Source organism: Lissotriton vulgaris, chromosome 5 (genome assembly GCF_964263255.1).
Source record: "Lissotriton vulgaris chromosome 5, aLisVul1.2, whole genome shotgun sequence".
Classification (NCBI taxonomy): domain Eukaryota; kingdom Metazoa; phylum Chordata; class Amphibia; order Caudata; family Salamandridae; genus Lissotriton; species Lissotriton vulgaris.
Genome location: NC_141693.1, coordinates 1,873,343,139 through 1,873,362,625, shown reverse-complemented (window position 1 = coordinate 1,873,362,625; position 19,487 = coordinate 1,873,343,139). Strand labels below are relative to the sequence as shown.

The 19,487-nt window shown below is 47.8% G+C and overlaps 1 protein-coding gene across 3 annotated transcripts in view; it reads right to left on the bottom strand.

Moving 5' to 3' along the window:
* Nucleotides 1-19,487, bottom strand: part of THRA (thyroid hormone receptor alpha) — a 789,997-nt gene that overhangs the window by 629,966 nt on the left and 140,544 nt on the right. For all 3 annotated transcript variants that reach the window (XM_086924372.1, XM_086924374.1, XM_086924373.1), the window contains exon 2: nt 18,053-18,147. The gene's annotated coding sequence lies outside the window, so the exon portion shown is untranslated. The remainder of the gene's footprint in view (nt 1-18,052; nt 18,148-19,487) is intronic.

Below are 19,487 nucleotides of genomic sequence, written 5' to 3'. Positions count from 1 at the left end.
CTCTCTCACTAAGAACGAAGCACTGTTGTCAGAGTGATGCTTGCCATGGGTCCCCTGGGGCACACCAAATGCTTCTCATGGTGAGAGCCTGGCGCTCCCCCCCCCCCCCCCCCGACATCAAATGTGGCTCACCAGAGGGGCTCACCTTCAATTTGAAGGCGTCTATTCTAATTTCTACACTAAACACAGTTAATCATGTATCAGTTCAGACAGTCATGCTGTCAGCACCGCACATCCTGTAACTAATACAGCAACACTTGCAGCAAACATGGCAGAAACTGCAAAACTTGCAGCAAATCCTGTAACAAAGCAAAACTTGAACCCATATCAGTACATCCAGGCAGAAATGCAGCGCAGAATGCAGAAGGCACAGCAAACACTGCAGCAATACAATGAACCCACCACTGCTACACTGAATCATGGAAAATGGAGCAAATACTGCTGCAAATCTAGTGCAAGCACAGCAAACTTGCAGTGAATGGGACTCGTCCTGGAACACACCCTACACGAAGCACAGCAACATGCTTAGCAAGACCCGACAGCAAACATCCCCGTTCCTGCAATCAACCCAGCATTAAGCGCAGCAAGTACTGTAGGTTCTCTACTGAGAGCAGATCACATATTGCAGCAAATCCAGAAAATACTGCAGCAAATCCAGAAAATACTGCAGCAAATCCAGAAAATTATGCAGCAAAAACGTAGCTAATGTTGCTGCAAGGGCATCAAGTCTCACAGCACATGCTGCAGCACATGGAGCAATGCCGACAGGAAATGTTGTAAATGCAGTGGGTTTTGCATTAAAAACACGAACAACCTACAGCAAGATACGGCACATAATTCAGAAGACAACAAACCCATGGGAAAATCTCAGCAATAGTTCATGGAAGAAAAACCAATCCACAGCACCTCTCAGACAGCATTTAAACCAAAACATAGGTTGGTGACGGAGCGGTGATTTGTTTGTGTGCTCATTCTACTGGACCTGTTGGCAGCCTTTGAAAGATTAGACCACTCTCTCCGGCTAAAAACAATTCCAAGTCCCGAACCCCAGAGCCACCGATGCGGCCTGTGTAAGCATGGTTCAAAATATGTCTAACCCTATCCTCTAACAACAAAACTGCCATCGGACAACACCATGGCTAAGGTAACCACGCAATAGCATATGCCACATCCTGTCCTGAATGCCAAACCTTCCCACACAACTGAGGCATTTGTAGCAATAACAACAATCCACTAACTTCCTCTAGACTAGACACCGCCTCCAACTAACCATTATATGAACTCTTAATTATGATTTTCTGTCAAAGCATAATTCTGTTATTCTTTATAGAATGTTTAATATCTTATATTTCATATAACTGAGATCAATAAAGCCTTTCTAAATCTTAAAAGTAAGTAGCACTAAACACTAACTCAGGGCTCCGTGAAAGACCTGTTACCAGTCCATAAAGCACCTTGGTGCCTCATCAGAGATAGCAAGCACTATATATTACTCTACAATACAACACAACGTTCTTCATTAGTGCCTGGGGGTCATGAGAGTGGTTCCTTGTATATGGGATTAGAGGTCAAAGATGGTGCCTGGTGCCCAAGGACGAACCCTCCTACCCGGTGCCTGGCATTGCTGGCCCGTTCTTATGCAGGCGACACTCGGGCCGACCTCCGCCCCAGAAGAGATGTCCGTTCAAGATGCTGGCCCATGCTTGCAAAGCCCTGCACAACGAAGGACCAGCATACATCGACAAACGCATGACCTTCCACCAACCAACCAGACACCTGTGATCCACCTCCCTCTTCCTCGCAGACACCCCCTGGATCCACCAAAGCAACAGACGGGTATGCTCTTTCTCACACCCGGCGGCCAAAGCTTGGAGCGACCTCCCCCTGCACCCCAGGACCGCCTCTTCGCTCCTGGAATTCCGGAAAGGACCCAAGACCTTGGTATTTGAATGAACAGATCACCATGAAGCAACCAGCAACTCCAGAGCCTTGCAGCCCTCATGAGTGATTTCCTGCGCTTTATAAATCTTGAATGACTGATACGGGTGCACAGAAGAGTTCGTCATCATGGTAGAGAGCTTCTGAATCAGTGACAACCACCTGGACCGCTACACTCAAAGACTGCAAGCATTTTCCTTGGCCCACATCATTTAGTAAACAGTGCTCAGCATGACCAAGCCATCTCAACACAATAGCTTTCTATAAACAAACTTTTTTCATAAATGTGGAGAACCTAGAAGATCTGTTATGTTGTTTCAATCAAATCAATCAAGAATTTGTGGAGCGCACTACTTAACCGTGAGGGTCTCAAGGCGCTGGGGGAAAAAGGGGGTGGGGAGGGCGCTACTGGACGAACAGCCAGGTCTTGAGTAGCCTCCTGAAGGTCAGCAGGTCTTGGGAATGTCGGAGGCTCAGTGGGAGGGTGTTCCAGGTCTTGGCGGCGAGGTGGGAGAAGGATCTGCCGCCAGTGGTTGTTCTTCGGATGCGAGGGACGGGGGCGAGGGTGGCAGAGCGGAGCTGGCGGTTGGGGATGTAGAAGAAAAGTCATCTGTTGAGGTAGGCTGGGCCGGTCTTGTGGAGTGGCTTGTGTGCATGGATGAGGAGCTTGAAGGATATCCTCTTGTTGAAGGGGAGCCAGTGCTGGTTTTTCAGGTGGGGTGTGATGTGGCTCTAGCGTGGTATGTTAAACTCTAGGCAAGTCGTGCTCCGGTGTCTACCAGGAAAGGATCACGAAATCATAGTCCTGACAGGACTCCTATGTGAGCATTCGGCATGCCTGATCCATATTCAAATTGCTACTGTTGGCTAATCTTTTGGAAAACTAAGAGGTACTTGGCTATTCCCTATTAAGGCCTCGTTCTGGGTATCAAGTTGGAGCTAGATGCAAACACCACCCAAGGAAGAGCATCTCCATGAAATCAAGGTGCTTTTTGCCTCCAATGCAAGCATTTTCACAATGCATTGAAGACTAATGCATAAACATGGCCCTTGAAAGCGTTGTTTGCGCATGGTGTCCCGTGACTGCACTGTTTTGCATGAATAATTTTCTCCAGGTAATCCCCCGAGGACATTTTGTGTGAAAAACCCCCAAGACTGAGTGCAACTTGTGCAGAACTTGTAAAACCGTCCACATTGTTTTGCACGAAATATTACACTTACCACTCACACAGAATATGGTCTTAAGAAGCCTGTTATGTAGTTAGGTGATGCATTGAATTAGAGTTGCTACATCTCCCCTATAAGAGCGCGATAGACGTGGCATCCTTGTGCTTCAATGGGTGTCCTATATGGGGCTGGATACTCAAGTGTGAAGGTTTTACTACAAGAGGCAACAGCAGGTGTGCCGGGGATCAGCAAGCCATGGTCAGCTGCTCTGGCGCCACCTTCGTTCTCCTGATGCTCTCCACCCTGATGCAGACCAGAAAGCTCTTTTTTAGGGCTCGCCTGCTGATGCGCTTCTGCGCATCGCTGGCGAAGCTCTATTACGGCTTATCCAGTGTTGATCCACCACTGGCGATTCCAGTGGCGATTTCTTCAAGTGCATGTGCTTTTTAGGTCATTGCGCAAGCGCAAGCCCTAAAAAGCGCGTGCACAATGCCACCAGCCCCCTGCCTGCCTGCCTCGCATTACCAGATCAAAGGCAGCCCAGCCCCCCTCCCACAAGCTTCTCAGCGTGTGCTCTGCCTCAGGCCTGCATTTCTCCTCCCCTCGGGCAAACAGATAGCCGCAATAACACCCTCCCTGCTCAGCTTTTTTTTCTCAATTTCTCCCCGTCTACACTTCCCATTAGGAGCCCTTCCTCCCCCCAGATAATCTATCTCCATAAGAGATAAGCAGCTCTTCCACCATCTCAAACCCGTATTAGTGCTCCTCACTATGCATGTTTTTACTTAGAAAATCAGCACAATGCAGCAGTGTGACATCAAGCCAGGTTCATCGACATCACTGCAAAAGTAAAGTTTTTATTCCCCATTTCCTCTTCAAGAAAGTGACTGCGCATCAGCCTCTACGGATCAGAAAGCGGAGCCCCTCCACTGACCGGGCTGCGAGTCAAAAGGCCATGTTTCACAAATTATGGTTTTCGTGGTCTTATTCTGGAGTAGCCCTGTTGGCAAGAGAGGAAAGAGCAAGGCTCTGACAGTCAGTCCTCCTCTGCTTCATAGTATGCCGCGCCACTATAGTAAGTTGAACAAGGGATATATTATTTGACAGAAAGAGGCAACCTGCATCTATTCACGGAAATACATTGAGCAGTCTACATTTTTATTATTTTTTAAAGCTACATACAATGCACCATAACTATTCTAGGTCTACAAATGGAAATACATAACAAGCAATATTTTTATTTATTTTTTAAGAGGTGCATACTTAAAAAAATGATTACAAAAATTAAACATCAACTAGTAATTAAAAAACCTAGCAATTAAGATATGCCACGTCAAATAATAACTTTTGTCGCCAATTAATTATCAGTGTCTGGAATGGATATGGTCACACCCTCACTCACCCTCAACCCCTCACCCTCACTCACCCTCAACCCCTCACCCACACCCTCACTCACCCTCAACACCTCACCCTCAACACCTCCCTCACGCTCACCCACCCTCACCCTCACTCACCCGCAACACCTCACCCTCACTCACCCTCAACCCCTCACCCTCACTCACCCTCAACCCCTCACCCACACCCTCACTCACCCTCAACACCTCACCCTCAACCCCTCCCTCACGCTCACCCACCCTCACCCTCACTCACCCTCAACACCTCACCCTCACTCACCCTCAACCCCTCACCCTCACTCACCCTCAACCCCTCACCCTCACCCTCACTCACCCTCAACCCCTCACCCTCACTCACCCTCAACTCCTCACCCTCAACACCTCACTCACCCTCACGCTCACCCACCCTCACCCTCAACACCTCACCCTCACCCTCAACCCCTCACCCACCCTCAACCCCTCACCCTCAACCCCTCACTCACCCTCACTCATCCTCTATCACCCTCAACCCCTCAACCTCTCACCCTCACTCACCCTCAACCCCTCACCCTCAACCCCTCACCCTCACTCACCCTCAGCCCCTCAACCCCTCACCCTCACTCACCCTCAACCCCTCACCCTCACTCACCCTCACCCTCACTCACCCTCAACCCCTCACTCACCCTCACCCACCCTCACTCACCCTCAACACCTCACCCTCACTCACCCTCAACCCCTCACCCTCACTCAACCTCAACCCCTCACCACCTCACCCTCACTCACCCTCACCCTCACCCAACCCCTCACCCTCAATACCTCACCCTCACTCACCCTCACCCTCACTCACCCTCAACCCCTCACCCTCACTCACCCTCAACCCCTCACCCACACCATCACTCACCCTCACTCGCCCTCACACGCCCTCACTCACCCTCACTCACCCTCACTCACCCTCAACCTCACTCACCCTCACCCACCCTCAACCCCTCATCCTCACTCACCCTCACCCTCACTCACCCTCAACCCCTCACCCTCACTCACCCTCAACCCCTCACCCTCACCCTCACTCACCCTCAACACCTCACCCTCACTCACCCTCAACCCCTCACCCTCAACCCCTCACCCTCACTCACCCTCAACCCCTCAACCCCTCACCCTCACTCACCCTCAACCCCTCACCCTCAACTCCTCACCCTCAACACCTCACTCACCCTCACCCTCAACACCTCACCCACCCTCACCCTCAACACCTCACCCTCACTCACCCTCAACCCCTCACCCACCCTCAACCCCTCACCCTCAACCCCTCACTCACCCTCACTCATCCTCTATCACCCTCAACCCCTCAACCTCTCACCCTCACTCACCCTCAACCCCTCACCCTCACTCACCCTCAACCCCTCACCCTCACTCACCCTCAGCCCCTCACCCCCTCACCCTCACTCACCCTCAACCCCTCACCCTCACTCACCCTCACCCTCACTCACCCTCAACCCCTCACTCACCCTCACCCACCCTCACTCACCCTCAACACCTCACCCTCACTCACCCTCAACCCCTCACCCAACCTCAACCCCTCACCACCTCACCCTCACTCACCCTCACCCTCACCCAACCTCAACCCCTCACCCTCAATACCTCACCCTCACTCACCCTCAACCCCTCACCCTCACTCACCCTCAACCCCTCACCCACACCATCACTCACCCTCACACGCCCTCACTCACCCTCACTCACCCTCACTCACCCTCACTCACCCTCAACCTCACTCACCCTCACCCACCCTCAACCCCTCATCCTCACTCACCCTCACCCTCACTCACCCTCAACCCCTCACCCTCACTCACCCTCAACCCCTCACCCTCACCCACCCTCACCCTCACTCACCCTCAATCCCTCACCCTCAATCTCTCACCCTCAATCTCTCACCCTCAATCCCTCATCCTCAATCCCTCACCCTCAGTCACCCTCACCCTCACTCACCCTCAACCCCCTCACCCTCACTCACCCTCAACCCCCTCACCCTCACTCACCCTCAACCCCCTCACCCTCACTCACCCTCAACCCCCTCACCCTCACTCACCCTCAACCCCTCACCCACACCCTCACTCGCCCTCACTCGCCCTCACTCGCCCTCACTCGCCCTCACTCGCCCTCACTCGCCCTCACTCACTCACCCTCACTCACCCTCACTCACCCTCACTCACCCTCAATGCCTCACCCTCACTCACCCTCAACACCTCACCCTCAACACCTCACCCTCACTCACCCTCACCCACCCTCAACCCCTCACCCTAACTCACCCTCACCCTCACTCACCCTCAACCCCTCACCCTCACTCACCCTCAACCCCTCACCCTCACTCACCCTCACTCACCCTCACTCACCCTCACTCACCCTCACCCTCACTCACCCTCACTCACCCTCACCCTCACTCACCCTCACCCTCACTCACCCTCACCCTCACTCACCCTCACCCTCACTCACCCTCACCCTCACTCACCCTCAACCTCACTCACCCTCAACCTCACTCACCCTCACCCACCCTCAACCCCTCATCCTCACTCACCCTCACCCTCACTCACCCTCAACCCCTCACTCACCCTCAACCCCTCACCCTCACTCACCCTCAACCCCTCATCCTCACCCTCACTCACATTCACCCTCACCCTCACTCACCCTCACTCACCCTCACCCTCACCCTCACTCACCCTCACCCTCACTCACCCTCACCCTCACTCACCCTCACCCTCACTCACCCTCACTCACATTCACCCTCACCCTCACTCACCCTCACCCTCACTCACCCTCACTCACCCTCACTCACCCTCACTCACCCTCACTCACCCTCACTCACCCTCACTCACCCTCACTCACCCTCACCCTCACTCACCCTCACCCTCACTCACCCTCACCCTCACTCACCCTCACCCTCACTCACCCTCACCCTCACCCTCACTCACCCTCATCCTCACTCACCCTCACTCACCCTCATCCTCACTCACCCTCACTCACCCTCATCCTCACTCACCCTCATCCTCACTCACCCTCATCCTCACTCACCCTCAACCCCTCACCCTCACTCACCCTCAACCCCTCACCCTCACTCACCCTCACCCACCCTCAACCCCTCACCCTAACTCACCCTCACCCTCACTCACCCTCAACCCCTCACCCTCACTCACCCTCAACCCCTCACCCTCACTCACCCTCACTCACCCTCACTCACCCTCACTCACCCTCACTCACCCTCACTCACACTCACCCTCACTCACCCTCACTCACCCTCACTCACCCTCACTCACCCTCACTCACCCTCACTCACCCTCACTCACCCTCACTCACCCTCACTCACACTCACTCACCCTCACTCACCCTCACTCACCCTCACTCACCCTCACTCACCCTCACTCACACTCACCCTCACTCACCCTCACTCACCCTCACCCTCAACCTCACTCACCCTCAACCTCACTCACCCTCACCCATCCTCACTCACCCTCACCCTCACTCACCCTCAACCCCTCATCCTCACCCTCACTCACATTCACCCTCACCCTCACTCACCCTCACTCACCCTCACTCACCCTCACTCACCCTCACTCACCCTCACTCACCCACCCTCACCCTCAACACCTCACCCTCACTCACCCTCACTCACCCTCACTCACCCTCACTCACCCTCCCTCACCCTCCCTCACCCTCACTCACCCTCCCTCACCCTCACTCACCCTCACTCACCCTCCCTCCCTCACCCTCCCTCACCCTCCCTCACCCTCCCTCACCCTCCCTCACCCTCACCCTCACCCACCCTCACCCTCACCCTCACTCACCCTCACTCACCCTCACTCACCCTCACTCACCCTCACCCACCCTCACCCACCCTCCCTCACCCTCGACACCTCACCCTCGACACCTCACCCTCGACACCTCACCCTCGACACCTCCCCCTCGACACCTCCCCCTCGACCCCTCCCCCTTAACCCCTCAGCCTCACTCAGCCTCACTCAGCCTCACTCAGCCTCACTCAGCCTCACTCAGCCTCACTCAGCCTCACTCAGCCTCACTCAGCCTCACTCAGCCTCACTCAGCCTCACTCAGCCTCACTCAGCCTCACTCAGCCTCACTCACCCTCACTCACCCTCACCCACCCTCCCTCACCTCACCCTCCCTCACCTCACCCTCCCTCACCTCACCCTCCGACACCTCACCCTCCGACACCTCACCCTCGACACCTCACCCTCACTCAGCCTCACTCAGCCTCACTCAGCCTCACTCAGCCTCACTCAGCCTCACTCAGCCTCACTCAGCCTCACTCAGCCTCACTCAGCCTCACTCAGCCTCAACACCTCAGCCTCAACACCTCACCCTCACTCACCCTCAACACCTCACCCTCCACCCCTCACCCTCACCCTCACTCACCCTCACAACACATATTGTGTTACAATAGGTGTCACATTTGCAAAAGATAAAACTATTGGCATTGTAAATAACAAAGCTATTAATTCGATATTTTCAAAACCAGCACATAAATAAAAAATGTGTCCTTTACAATACCAATAGCTCAAACTTTCCTAATGCAAGACCTATTGCATTGTTGTGCTTCTCTCCCCTGCTGCACTCTCCTGCTCTCTAGAGATGTGGCCTAACGACAAGAGCTGCCATCTAAGTCACGTAAATACAAAATATGTTGCATTCCAAATGCTATAGGTGTCACATTCGCAAAAGTTATAACTATTGGCATTGTAAATGACACAGCCATCAATTTAGCAATTTTAAAAACCAACAAATAAATAACATATGTCATTTACAATACCAATAACTCCAACTTTTCTAATGCGAGACCTATTGCATTTCCAATGCTTGTTTTGTATCGTTTATTTTCCTGATATATTTATGAATTGGGAAATAACAGCAAATACAGTGATGCACAGTCAGCCTATACTCAAACAGAGATAGAAATGTTGACTGTGATACACGAACCCAGAACAAACAATACTTGTGTATAATATTTAGGAAAGGAATGAGAGAATACGCTATAGAATGACGAAAGTAAAGAGAGGAAGGGAAGCAGTACACAAAAAAGGTAAGATAGATAGGAACTACAAAATAGGGAAGGAAGGAAGGGAAGGAGGGGTAGTGAGTACAGAGATGGTAATGAGAAAGAAGCAAACGTGTAAGCGAACTATGGGGGACAGCAGACAATGGCGTAATTGTATATATCACCATTGCGGAGTATGCGACAAGCCAGATTCGTGCTGTGGCTTCTCAAAGGACTTGACTTCACCACCAGAGATAAAGTGCGGTAAAACCAGAATTCCAACTGTGCACCAAGGGCCCCAGTCAAGCATGGTCCCTCCTATGCGAAGGCCTGCATTGCTCCAGATGGGAGCTTAGCCATGGAGATGCACGTTCACTGAAAAATCCTTTGTGGGCTCGCATCTAGGCAGCGTACATGGCTTTCAGTGTGGGGTTGGGGGAGTCCGAGGGGCCAGTAAGATAGAAGGCCTGTAACCTCAACGATGCCTCCTGGAGTCTACACTCAATTGTAAACCACAGCAGAGGGTCTTGGACCCGGGGGTGCATGTATGCCATTTGTGCCAAATGTAGGGCTACACAGTAATGTTCCACAGAAGCCAGGCCTAATCCTCCTATAAGCTTCCCCATTGAGCAAGGATATGGGGGTCATTGTTTCCATGAAGGAAGAAATCTATACCTGGTATGGGTAGAACCGAAAAGAGCACCCTGTTGAACAATATAACCAAGGAGCCTGAATGATCAGCCTCAGCGAAGGCCTAATGGAGAAGACCCACTACCTTGGGTTTGGTCCATTTATAGAACTTTGCCGGGAAACCATACTCACCCAGGCCTTTTGATTGGGTAAATCCAAGATGGTATGCTCTATTTCCTTTTTGGATCTCTTATCCTGAAGCAGTTGCCTTCCGTCCTTTGAGAGGCAAGGTAAGTGAATACCTTCCATGAAGGTGTTTATCTGATCTGCTTCTTGAAAAATTTCCCAGGAGTAGAGGGTCTTTTAGTAGGATGCAAATGCATCTGTAATTGCCTGGGGCAAATACAGAATGGCCATTCCCATTTCCCTCTGCTTGAGCTGCACTGCCAGAAGACATCCCGCCTTCTCTCTCTGTTCATAATGTTGGTATTTCAACTTCTGTAGCACATCCTCTGCTTTAGAAGTGAATAGGGAATTGAGGTTCATGCACGGTTCTCCGATGCCGAGCCTGGTGATAGTGGAAGGATGGGGCGTATACACACACACGAGGTGGGATATATCTGCTCCTAATTTTTTCTGATGGTCCTCCCTCTGCTTCTTGAGCAGGGCTGAATCTCGCATCAGTTGTCCCCTTATGGTTGCCTTCACCACTGCCCACAATGTCAGGACAGAGTCTACCCAACTTTCTTGTTCTCCTGATAAGTTTACACATTAGCTTTAAGCGGTGCCTTGCCCGCCGGGTGATTATATCAGGATACACTAAGACGCAAGAGCTCGCGTTTTGGTCAGGACAGACCCAAACAGCCGCCAGGGTAGTAGGCGAGTGCTCTAAAAGTGTGCCCTCTAATATGGAGGACAGTGAATATGTACCATAGACAAATATCTGTATTCTCGGTCCGTCGGACGCAAAAGATACCATGCATTGTGGAGACCGTGATCACTCACAAGATCTCCTAAGAGGGCCCTGTCCGCCTTATTTGCTACATCAATTGTACCTGTGCCGTCTAAGACCACATCCTGGACCAAGTTCCAATCCCCGCCTATGAGGATGTGACAGTATCTACCTCCATCAATACTCGTGTGAGTTGAAGAAGGAAGGACCACTTCAAAACTGTGGGCGGATATACTAAACCTATGCCTAGGACCATTGATTTTTAATTTGGCGAATAGATAGTGACCCTCCGGATCGACCTATGTCTTAAGTCTTAGATAATGTTTTCCGAATCAGGATGGATACACCACATTTTCATGGAGGTTGGTAAGTCATCCGTCTCGCTGAAAGGATAAAAACTGCGTTTCTCCCTGCCCACCCAGTCCAGCCGAAGCTTCTCTGCTTATTTCTTGGTAAGGTGTGTGCTCTGGAGAAGAGCCATGTCAGCATATTTGGAGTTGAGATAAAAGAGCACTTTTTATGCTTAATGTAGTGAGTAAAACCATTGACATTCTAGGAAAAATATGCGAGGGCGTGTTCATGGTTATAGAGATCACAAGAGTCATAGGAAGAGGCAGAGGGTCGTAAATGCGCAGGAATGTTAGCCAGATCCTATTGAAAGTCTGGGGGTTGTTGTTGAAAGGATAGACCAGAACAGACATGGAGAAGAGGGGGGAGAGCGGAGGGGTGCAAAAATGAAAATGTACAGAAGAAAGGAAGAAAAAAGGTAGTTTAACTGAGATCAGAAGAAAAGAAGGAAAAGAAAGGCAAGAGTTAAGGAGGTGAGTGAAAAGATAAGAACTTTGCAAAAATCAGGACCACGAAAATTGACACACAGCAGATGAGAAATAGAAGATCCACAAACACTGCATTGGACAGACTCCAACACTCCACCTTCTAGGTCATTGAAGGATAGAAGACCTACAGCACCCTACTCAACAACACTTTCATGGTGCGCACAGCTTACACGGGGAGCACGACTATTGCCAAGTACCAGGCAGAGACAAACCATCAGAGACAAACCAGTAGACACTTGACTTTCACATGGGTTGGGTTGGGAGGTTGAAAGACATACAACCTCTAATGTACCACCCCCATGAGGTTAACCACCACCCTCCAAACTGTCCACTCTCTCTGATCTGGTTTGGAAATACATCTACCAGTGGAAAAACTCTGCTGATTGAACCACAACCACAAGACAATGCCTGTGCAAAGAACCATAAAAGGGTAGGCGAAAATTTCCGATCCGCCAGCGGAGTTCGTGGAATTTTGCCCACTTTGCTTGGAGCGCAAAGATACGGCAAAACTCTGCCAACTGCCACATGGCGGAATTTTTCCACGTGCGCGGCTCAACAACATTAAGTGCAAGTTTTGCACCCCCTGGGGTGATATTTGAGAACTAGAATGCATCCCAAGGAGATGTTTCAATGCAGGCGGACATGGCAGTTCGCTAGAGATCGCATTGCTGGTGTTCGCAGTGAGAAAGATGCATCTAGAGTAGAAAAGCTATTTAACCAGTAGCAAAGAAGCAGCGCTCTCTGGCACATCGCATGGTGCTGATTTCACACCGCGGAACAAGCTCCCAGTGCTAAAAATCAGCACGAAGTGCCAAATTTTCGCTGCTCACGGAACTCCTTGGAATCTCGCAGAGTTTTAAAGTAACTTTGCAGAATTCCATGGAGTGAAATTCCATGAGTTCCGCCTACCCCTACATAAAACCAAGTAATTGGTGAACACTACCCATTTTTGCTTAGACATACAGATGTATCTGTGTAAATAAATGCAGTTAATCCTGCACCAAATGCAACAAGCCTGGCAATGAATGCATCAAACCCTGCAGTAAGCCCAATGACTGATGGAATAATTTAGGAAAATCCTGCAGAAAACATGAAATCACACCGTAATTAGCAAATTCTGCAGAAAATGAAGCAGATTCTGCAACAAATGCAAAAACAAAATCTTGCAGCAAACACACACACATCTTGAGATAAGCAGTCACAGTGGATTCTGCAGAAAATGCACTGAATCCTGCTGCAAATGCAGCATGCGAAGCGAATCCTGCAGAAAACACCACTTCTGCAGCAAATTAGGTGACACATGCAGCATATCCTATAACAAACGCTGCATATCTTGCAGCAAATGTAGTATTTTTTTAGCGCTTTCTGATTGGTCACTAGTTATCGCTGTTGCCAGTGGGTACACGGACGTCTCATTCAGTGTTATTGCTGCCTCAGTATATTCTATTCACTCACTACTGCCGGTGGCTACTTGGGTTGGTCACATGGTGTTACTGCTGCTCGGGCCTTTGAGGGTCACTAAGTGTCACATTTGCCACAGCATACTCTGACCATGAAGCATCACTGCTATCAGGGCATATTCCGATTGCTCACCGGGTGTTACTCCTTTCAGAGTGCATCCGGGCTATTCGTTAGTGGTCACTGCCGCTAGCGAGTACTCTGACTGATCGTTAGGGCTCACTGCCACCAGAGAGTACTCAGAGAGATCACTGGGTGCAGCGGCTGTCACAGCGTTCCCAGGCAGGTTGCTATGCATTCCAACTACTATGGCATATTCAGATTTGATCACCCTGGAGCCACAGCATGCTGAAGTCGGTCACTTGGTGACAGTACTGCCACAGCATCTTCTCATCAGTCCCTAGGTGTCCCTGCTACCAGCGTGTACTCCGACTGGCCTCCAGGTGTCACAGCAGCAAGCAGGCACTCCGACTAGTCACCGGGTGTTGCGGGAGCAAGTGTTTACTCAGACTAGCCACCAGGTGTCGCTGCTGCTAGTTGGTACTCTAACTGGCCACTGGGAGCACTGTAGTATGATCTCTCGTCATCACCCCAACCAATGTCATCGCCCGAATGACCACGATATCGAGTATCCCCCCGTTGATCTTTTTAATCAGAAGTCACATATTAAAAACATAAAAGGCGCCTCTGAAATCCCTCGCTAAGCCTCAAAATGCTGACCGGATGAGATTGTTTAAATTTAAGCTAGAATAAATTCATTTAATGCTGGGTTCCCTTCCAGGCTTTTTCGTGGAAGTTGGGACTATCTGGCAGGAGTTTGGCAAACACTAAAATCCTTTGTTTAATATTGTCTTTTACATTTCTGTACTCCCAACAGCCCAACCTCACTCAACCATACTGTGCGCACATCTCGGATGATCCAAAAAGTAATTTTCTTATAATGTTTTCAATGACTATAGCAGGAAACCTCCCGGCCTGTATTATGCATTTCAATCATTTATTAAAAGATCCAATATCGCATTCCCTTCTCTAAAAGAATCCTGCAGATGTACTAGGGGAAGCTGCCAATTCGGCATGTTTAATAATGAGCATAAGTCCTTAATGACCAGAATAATTTACATCCCTTAAGCCTAGTGCCCTCGGACGCCAAGAATAATGTATTTCTTGCAGATTGTTTTATTATTATACAAGTAAAAAAGATACATTACCAAGACACAATATTGTGCACACATCAGTTTCTTATACATTAATACAGAGAAACACATTCAATTTACCAGTGGCAATATAATTCCTGAATATTAACTATAATGCAAACGCAAAAAGATTTGCACTTATATTATAAACACAGTGCTTTGCAAACTTTGCAGTACTAATTCATCAAATACAGAAATGCTGGTTTTAGAAAAACTGAGTGCAAGCGAGCTGCAAGGACAATGAATCGCCTTCGAAGCATTTTTGGCTAAATAACCTTATTAGTTGTAGATCTGTTTCCCGCGAGGAGACGTGGAAATGCTTCCTACAAAAACAGAGCCACAGAGGTGGAAATATCACTCGAAAAAGAGCCACACTTAAGTGAGACTGACTCCCCTTTTCTTTCGAAGTAGCGAAAGAAGTATTGTAAATATGAGACAGGTATTTTTATATAAATGCACTGCACAAATAGAGAACTTTATGACAAGGCACTGAGTTCAATTTTGCAAACAACCCCAATGTGGAAGAATAGTTCTTAAGCCATTTCTTGCGCACAGACTTCAATAGGCTCCAGTCTGGGCGCCCGGGTATATTACCTTTACACTGAAGGAAAGAACAAGGTAAACCGATGTATACAGCCAAGAGATGTTCGAAGCCTTTCACTTGATACATTTTAAATTTGCCATAATGAAGCAATACAGGTTCTGAGGCATTAACCCTTTCATGAAAAGCCTAAAACTCCACATGCTCACAGCTAGTTGGAGAAACACCCAATTTACTAAGCTGAAAGCCTTTTCGGTGTCTAGATTCACCGCTGTGGGCGGGATCCCAGCCATCTCATGGAGTTATGGAGTTTCATCGTAGTGTAAATGTTTGTCGACCGATTAGGATTGGGAGACACCAACATTTCTTTGGACAAGCAGGGCCACTAACTGTTGCTTTTGAACCTACTTTGCAATCCACACGCACTAAAGGAGATGGTGACAGTGCATTAATCACTCACCACCACAAACATTTCTTAAGGCATGCTTTAAATGCCCTTATATAAGTATCTTTTGCAATTATGTTTATCTCACAGGGACTCATCACAACCTAACACTGTTTTATTAAAGCAATACATTAATTTATGAACTACAGCAATTTATTATTCTGTAGTTTTCATACAATTGTTCTTCTTTCTTTTAGCTTAACACATTTTTCTTTGGGTTTTTTATTGGTCTAAATAGGAACACCGTTGTCTCTTACTTTTGCTACAAGCCCTGATATGTTATACATAGCTTTTATCATGTGTTTAGGGTTTTGTGTTTAAGTTTTCATTCACACATGTAATTTTATACTAAGTATTTACCTTTTTGGAGAATATGAATTACCAAGTCTCCGTTTTTAGATTATCTTGCTTACTTACCCAGAATCCTCAGAGAAACTGTATATTTGATCTCTAACCTCCACAAAGAGTGAGCAAGGCACTCCGTAAAACGTAAGTCACTCCAAAGTCACCCAAATAACAATTTATCAACTGGATTAGTGTTCAACCCATATTCAATTACTTGTGTAATAGTATTAAAAACTAAGAGGACAAATCATTCTTAGGATGATATTCTCTATTTCTTTCTTGTAATGCAATGAAGAGCACAATCTACGTGTTTCGTGGCAAATCCAGCTGGACTTCTTGACAACTATTTTTGCTCAAATTTCGTTCATAGTTCAGAAGGCACAAAACCAGTCAAAGTTCTTCGAGCTAAACTTTGCTTTTCAAAATATTTTATTCCTCATCCAGTCTTAAAAATATGTAGGTTAATATTTGTTAGCAGTCCAGTGTCAAATCTACCCTACTGACATAAGAAATAAAGAAAATCGTCTAAACCAAGTTTTGTCCTCTTAGTTTTTAGATACAATTGCACAACTTATTGAATATGTGTTTAACACTTATTCCTTTGAAACATTGTTATTTGGATGATTTTGGAGGGACTTGGGATTTACAGTGCCTCTCTCACTCTTTGTGGAAATTACTTTGTAATGTTTAGAGGTTTAGAGCAGTTAATCCAGGGAGAAGAGCACCCGTGACCTAGAACAATTTTTAAGTGCGGCATTACACCTCATAATCGTTTGAGACAGTGGTTTCTAGATTTTCTCTAATCTCATATTTTCTTCGCCAGCGATTTAGCACTCTAATTTAACATATGCATTAATTAGACCAGATTAAATTAATTATGTAAACTACTCGATCAACGAGAACTGACAGTGTTTGCATTGTTATAAAAACTTGTATTATACTTTTGTACGGTGTTCAATATCCTACAATGTCAATAGTTAATTTTCTTTGCGTTAACTGGACAAAGCTTCATTGACTATCCAATAAGAGCATGGTTGCCTCATCATTATGCGATCCATATTGGTCGGTGAATACGTCACCACCTGAGATGCAAAAAGTAACCTACGTTGGAGGAAACACTATATGCATTGGAGAATTTCCTTCAGGGGCTCTGCTCACAATAGACATCTCTGAACTGGTAATCTTTCTTGAGTCTCCTAAACCTTAGCCATATTTGTATTTTGCCATCGTAGGCTTCTGTGGCAATTCTGTTAGATGGCCATGTAAAGCTGCTTCGTAAATGCTTCTCGTTATAACCATTTGAGTACTTTCCAGGAGTTTCAGCATCGGATGATCAGGAAATGGGCGAGATACATTCAAAGGAACCCATGGTTAATGCAATGAATAGTTCCAATGCCACATATGTCTCTAGGGCACTCGTTATCCTTAATTATAGAAACTCAAGAATTTCTGTGCATCACAACTGTGGTTTCTCCCAGGTGCTGAGCTTCGTGAGCACAATAATAGTTTGTTCCTTTCGGAAGGCTCTGAAAACCTGGCTCTTCTCTGTATAATAATCTTCTCTTCATGGGGTCCATTATCTGCCTGTAATCTCAAGTAGCTTCAAGATGCCTTTTAGGTAATCGAGCTCTTTACAAAAATAATCACTTTTTGTACTCTCAAAACATTTCGTTCCCAATCTACGAGTCAAGGGTGGCCACAAAACTGCCCAGTCAAACTTGGACAAAGAAGTTCTAATCAGATTTTTCTTTTGTTTGTTAATGAGATCAGTGACATTCAGTGGCGTTTTAACCCCCTGTGGTGTCCGCCCAGCTGAGCCTGAACATGGTGTATTTTTTAGTTATGAAACTACGTGGCATGTTGCTGCCCAATGCCTACCCATAAGACCAGGCATTGGGCAGAACCATGCGATACAAAAGGGGATGATGGACGGAGCGGTTGAGCAAATCAAACACTCACCCCCAGTCAACTGATCTGGGTTTAATCCATCACCATTCTTTAGCTCACTCAGCCAACCATGCCAAGTAGTCATTTTCAATTCAAATACACGATTTCCCTGAATTCACTCATATGACTGAAGACTGATTCCTGTAAATAAATGGTCTTGAAGCTTTACAATAGTTAGGGTAGTACCTTGTTTTAGAGTCGCTCAGTTCATTCTTCGATAGGTAGGGCAACTCCAGAGAATCCAAAACTCCATTCCAGGTAAGCTGAGCGGGATAAGGCACCTGCGGAGATGGAAAACAAAAGGAGGTGTTCTATTGAAGAATTGATCTACTTGTCAAGCAACACTCAATATTCTTAACCCCTTCACTGCGGCGGCTATTCCGCCGCAGTGCTAAGGGGGCGGGGCGGCCGCGCGGCGGCCACATGCTGGTGACGAAACCGCTCCGTCACCAGCGTCGGTGGAATTCGGCGGAATTCGCGCCGCGCAGGCGCTCCGAGCGGGCCATGACGGAACCGCTCCGTCATCAGCACAGCGCCACCGCAGCTGATGACGGAGCAGTTCCGTCATCAGCAGACAAGGGGTTAAATCAATGTGCCACAATGACATATGTTTTGCACTATTAAAAACTATGGCAAATATGCAAGTCATCATAAACTCATCCAAACGGTCATAAAATGATCATTCCACACCGCACACTCCCTCCCTTCATCAATGTTTGGAATGTAAATACAATTAACACAATATATGTTTATACTAACAAAATAGTGTTTAACTTTGAACAGCCTCTACTTTTGCACACGGATATATTTCGTAAGGTGCCTTCACTAACCGGAAAAATAAAGAATTCTCCGTGCATTCTGAATAAATCCATGTTAAGAGGCGGCGCATATTTATTTTTAATCTACGTACTAGATATAGTGTGGATCTGACTCCAAGAAGCAGCATCGAGCTTTACAGAGACGGTATTTGAACATTTCAAAGAAGAGGTGTGGCAGTCTTGTGTGTGGGTGTGCGAGGGAGAGGGGTCGGTTAAAACAAGGCTACAGAAATCAGGGGGGGTTAGGACAGTGCCAGATTGTACACAATTGTTTGAATATAGATTTACTGTATGTATAGATATAAAACCGTGCTCTGTTTAGGCGCAAACTTTTTGACGGAGGGCAAAGGTCAGGATTAGAACCCATATTTCAAGCTAAGAAGGTCAGCAACGTTGCCACTAAATACACCTACTTTCTCAAATCAATTATGACATTACATACGGTATTTGCCGTTCTAACAGTGATGGTGGAAGAGGTGTGGCGCAGAGGCCAGGGTGCCTGACTCCAGACTACGGGGTCACTTAATCTTCCGGACCGGACACCTCTCCGGAGGCAGCTGTGCCCTTTACAAATGCTGGTATTTCATTCCATTTAATTTAATTTCCTGTTTCCTCCAGTCATCCTTTACATTCCATCCTGCCTCTTCTAAATGTTTGCAGCAGGTTAAAAGTACTAACCTTATACTTACCTTTTGATACATTTTACATCCTATACATGTCTTTAGTAAGAGTTCAAGTCAATAAAAATGTGAAAAGACAAAATGCAGCTTGCTTTATTATCTCTCTCGAATTAAAACGTAAGA